Here is a 5,742-nt window from a genome sequence, read left to right as displayed (position 1 = left end):
ATACGACCAAGCCCCCAAGTGATGCTCTGGCATTACGCCGATCAAGAGGTGTAGCTATGGTTCGGATACGACCAAGCCCCCAAGTGATGCTGTGGCATTACGCCGATCAAGAGGTGTAGCTATGGTTCGGATACGACCAAGCCCCCAAGTGACCTAATATTAAGCTTTGAAAAGCTAAATCAACGGGTAAACCGGACGCCGCTTTGTAAGCTCAATGTAACCACACATGAGAAAACAACAGATACCCCGCTTTAGCTGAGGTTCCGGTTTATTATATTGATCATAATATATACAATGTCATAATGTGTACATAAGCAGAGCCTGTAGCTCAAGTATAGTAGGGCCGAAGATGAGCAATATTCCACGGCCGGTTGGTCTCCTCCTCCGATTTACGTGAGTCTTTGTGCTCTCGGACATCAATTAGGTAATATGACCCATTGTGTAGATTCTTGCTGACCACAAAGGGTCCTTCCCAAGGGGGGATAGCTTGTGCATATCCGTCTGATCCTGGATGAGCCGAAGCACCAAATCACCTTCTTGAAAGGTTCTGGTTCTAACCCGGCGGCTATGATAACGACGCAGATCTTGCTGATAAATCGCCGAACGGGCTGCCGCCATGTCACGCTCCTCATCTAACAGGTCAAGAGCTTCCTGCCGTGCCTTCTCGTTGTCAGCTTCAACGTATGCCGCTACACGAGGTGAGTCATGACGGATGTCACTAGGAAGAACCGCTTCCGCTCCATAAACCATGAAGAACGGTGTATATCCTGTCGATCCGTTGGGTGTGGTATTGATGCTCCATAACACTGAAGGTAGCTCCTCAACCCAACAACCCGGCGTCCGTTGCAAAGGAACCATAAGCCGGGGTTTGATGCCTCTCAAGATCTCTTGATTGGCCCTCTCCGCTTGACCATTGGACTGACGATGAGCCACTGATGACACGTCAAGCCGGATGTGCTCACGTTGACAGAACTCCTTCATGGCACCCTTAGACAGATTGGTACCATTGTCTGTTATAATGGTGTGTGGAAAGCCAAACTGGAAGATCACCTTTTTGATGAATTGAACCGCCGTGGCTGCGTCACACTTACTAACTGGATCTGCCTCCACCCACTTCGTGAACTTATCAACTGCCACCAAAAGGTGGGTCTTCTTGTCCTTGGACCTCTTGAAAGGCCCAACCATATCCAGCCCCCAAGTTGCAAACGGCCAGGTGATTGGAATCATCCTCAATTCTTGAGCTGGTACATGAGCGCGCCTTGAGAATTTCTGACAACCATCACATCTTTTGACCAAGTCCTCGGCAACAACATGAGCTGTCAACCAATAGAAACCATGACGAAACGCCTTGGCCACCAAAGATTTTGAACCGGCGTGGTGACCACAATCTCCTTCGTGGATCTCACGCAAAATTTCACGGCCTTCCTCAGGAGACACACAGCGTTGAAACGCCCCTGTCACGCTGCAATGATGTAACCTCTCCATTGATAATAGTCATGGACTTGGACCGCCGGGTTATCTGCCTGGCCAAAGTTTCATCCTCTGGTAACTCGCCCGATTTATATATGCCAGATATGGAACCGTCCGGTCCGGGATAACATGAAGAGCCGCCACCAACTGGCCGGATCAGGAACAGCCAAATCCTCTTCACCAGGGAGCTTGACAGACGGATTATGCAAAACATCCAGGAATACATTAGGTGGAACCGGTTTACGTTGGGAACCTAGGCGGCTTAAAGCGTCCGCCGCTTCATTCTTCCGCCGGTCCACATGATCCACCTGATAACCCTTAAAGTGACCTGCAACAATATCCACCTCACGATGATATGCTGCCATTAGTGGGTCCTTGGAATCCCAAGTGACGGACACTTGTTGAGCCACCAGATCCGAGTCACCAAAGCACTTAACTCGGCTTAGGTTGATCTCCTTAGCCATCCGAAGACCATGGAGTAAAGCCTCATATTCAGCTGCATTGTTAGTGCAAGGGAACATTAAACGGAGAACATAACAAAACTTATCACCTCGTGGGGAAGTTAGTACGACTCCAGCCCCCGAGCCCTCCAATTGCCTGGACCCATCAAAATGAATAGTCCAATAAGTGTGATCCGGCTTCTCCTCTGGCGCTTGTAATTCTGTCCAGTCATTAATGAAATCCACAAGTGCCTGAGATTTGATCGCCGTTCGGGGTATGTATTTCAACCCGTGAGGCCCGAGCTCGATAGCCCACTTAGCAATTCGACTAGTTGCTTCCCTGTTCTGGATGATATCCCCCAAAGGAGCAGAGCTGACCACCGTGATGGGATGACCTTGGAAATACTGTTTAAGCTTCCGGCTTGCCATGAAAACCCCATACACCAAATTTTGCCAATGCGGGTACCTCTGCTTGGACTCAATAAGTACCTCACTGATATAGTAAACCGGCCACTGAACCGGATATTCCTTTCCTGCCTCCTTGCGCTCCACCACAATAGCCACACTAACAGCCCGAGCATTAGCTGCCACATATAGCAACAATGGTTCTTTGTCCACTAGAGCAGCGAGAATCGGCGGATTAGCCAGCTGCCGCTTTAAGTCCTCAAATGCTTCATTAGCAGCGTCACTCCAGACGAAGTTATCCGTTTTCTTCAGCATCTGATATAAAGGGATGGCCTTCTCGCCAAGACGACTGACAAACCGGCTCAATGCGGCAATCCGGCCTGCCAGGCGTTGAACATCATTGATACACTTCGGTTTAGCCAAGGAGGTGATGGCTTTGATTTTTTCCGGATTAGCTTCAATGCCCCTGTTAGATACCAAAAAACCCAAGAGCTTGCCTGCAGGTACACCAAAGATGCACTTGGCCGGATTAAGCATCATTTTATAAACCCGCAGGTTATCAAAGGTTTCCTTCAAGTCATCAATCAATGTCTCCTTCTTCCTTGATTTTACCACAATATCATCCACATAGGCGTGAACATTGCGGCCGATCTGTTCGTGCAGACAATTCTGCACACACCTTTGATAAGTCGCCTAGGCACTCTTGAGCCCAAAGGGCATGGATATATAGCAGAAGGCTCCAAAGGGAGTTATGAAAGCTGTCTTCTCCTGGTCCTTAACTGCCATTTTGATCTGATGATAACCAGAATATTATGCATCCAAAAAACTTAAACGCTCACAACCCGCCGTAGCATCAATAATTTGATCAATACGGGGAAGGGCAAAAGGATCTGTTGGACAAGCTTTGTTGAGATCTGTGTAGTGCACACACATACGCCAAGTGCCATTCTTCTTGAGGACCAGCACCGGATTAGCCAACCACTCAGGATGGAATACTTCAACGATAAATCCAGCCGCCAAGAGCCTGGCTACTTCTTCTCCAATCGCTTTGCGTATTTCTTCATTGAACCGGCGAAGAAACTGCTTCATCGGTTTATACTTGGGATCAACATTGAGAGTGTGCTCAGCGAGTTCTCTTGGTACACCTGGCATGTCAGAAGGCTTCCATGCAAAGATGTCCCGATTCTCACGGATGAACTCGATGAGCGCGCTTTCCTATTTCGGATCCAAGTTAGCGCTGATGCTAAACTGATTGGACGAATCGCCAGGCACGAAGTCAACAAGCTTAGTCTCATCAGCCGATTTAAACTTCAGGGCCGGATCATGCTCTGTAGTTGGTTTCTTCAATGAAGTCATATCTGCCGGATCAACATTGTCCTTGTAATACTTCAACTCTTCTGTTGCACAAACCGACTCAGCATAAGCCGCATCACCTTCTTCACACTCCAGAGCAATCTTGCGGCTTCCATGCACGGTGATAGTTCCCTTGTGACCCGGCATCTTGAGCTGTAGATAAACATAACAAGGTCGTGCCATAAATTTAGCATAAGCTGGCCGTCCAAATAGGGCATGATACGGGCTGCTGATATTCACCACTTCAAAGGTCAAGGTTTCTGATCTCGAGTCATGCTCATCTCCAAAAGCCACCTCTAGAGCTATTTTACCAACAGGATATGCCGACTTACCAGGCACCACACCATGGAACACCGTACTGGACGGTTTAAGATTTTTATCTGTTAACCCCATGCGACGGAAAGTTTCATAATAAAGGATATTGATACTACTCCCTCCATCCATGAGTACCTTAGTGAACTCATAACCTCCCACATGAGGTGCCACCACCAGAGCCAGATGACCCGAATTGTCAACCCGGGGTGGATGATCTTCTCTACTCCACACAATCGGCTGCTCGGACCAGCGTAAATAACGGGGCACCACCGGTTCAACGGCATTTACCGCCCTTTTATGAAGCTTCTGATCACGCTTGTCCAAGCTAGTGGTGAAGACATGATACTGTCCGCTATTCAACTGCTTCGGGTTGCTCTGGTAACCCGACTGCTGCTGCTGCTGATTGCCCTGATGATTATAGCCACCTTGATTGCCCTGATTACTTTGATTGTTATGTCCACCCTGATTACCGTGGAAGCCTGAACCGGAATTTCCTCCACCATAACCCGGCCCATGAGATCCGGGGCCCGAACTGCCTCCTGGTCCATGACCATACTGGAAAGAATCAGAATTTTTGAACTCTTGCATGATGTAACAATCTTTCCAGACATGCGTGGACGGGTTCTCCTTCGTCTCATGCTTTGGACAGGGTTGGTTCAACAGATAAGACAAACGGTCCGGATTAGGATCTGGCCTTCCATCGCGCTGGGGCGGTTTACCCTTACGCCGCTGGCCCTTGTCATGTGTATTAGTGTTAGCCACAAAGTCTAAACTGTGGTCCGCTTTACGCTTGCCGCCGTTTCCATGACCCGCCGGGTTGTGGTGCTGCCCATTGGCGTTGCCGCTCTTCTTTCCCTTCCTTGTCTTATCATCGTCAGACTCGGGATCCTTGGTACTATGAGAATCGGCATACTTCACCAGTGCAGCCATGAGGGTTCCCATGTCATTACAATGACGTTTGAGCCGTCCCAACTTCAACTTCAGGGGTTCAAACCGGCAATTGCCTTCCAAGGTTAAAACTGCGGTATCAGCGTTGATGCGGTCCGATGAATGCAAAATCTCCAAAACCCGACGCACCAATGGGTTGTTGATTCTCCTTCCTCCTGGACACAGGCAGCTAAGTCCACAATTGACATGGGCTGCTTGCATGTATCCTTGAAATTCCGAATAAACCGGGCTCTCAATTGGGCCAATGACCTGATAGAATTAGCCGGTAAGCTCTTTAACCAAGTGCGGGCTGTCCCTTCTAGCATCATGGTGAAGTATTTCGCACAAGACGCATCATCCACATCCAGCATCTCCATGGCCATCTCGTAGCTTTTGGCCCATGTTTCTGGGGATAAATTGGCGGTGTAATTCGGCACCTTGCGCGGGCCCTTGAAATCCTTGGGCAGGCGCACATTGCGCAACGTTGGGACAAGACATGGCACTCCCAAGGAACTAGAGGTAACTCCTGGTTCCACTGATGTGGTTGGACGAACCGGAGTAAGCTGACGGGCTTCATGTTGCGCCGCTAACTCGGCCTCTCTGCGTGCCCGAGCCCGGTTCACCACCTCCTGAGCATCACCAGCACCACCCACCGGGTTACTGCCACGGGGCTGATCACGGTTCCGTGCATTGCTTGACACTGCCGGTTCATCCATACGCCTGTTGTAACTCTTGCTTGGACGGGGAGTGGAATGAATCCGATCGCGACTATACGAATAAGCCTCCTGTTGAATCAAGGCTGTCTGAAGAAGCTCCTTAACCCGACGCGTCT

The sequence above is a fragment of the Triticum aestivum genome, chromosome 3D (genome assembly GCF_018294505.1).
Source record: "Triticum aestivum cultivar Chinese Spring chromosome 3D, IWGSC CS RefSeq v2.1, whole genome shotgun sequence".
In the NCBI taxonomy this organism is placed as follows: domain Eukaryota; kingdom Viridiplantae; phylum Streptophyta; class Magnoliopsida; order Poales; family Poaceae; genus Triticum; species Triticum aestivum.
This window is presented reverse-complemented; position numbering follows the sequence as displayed.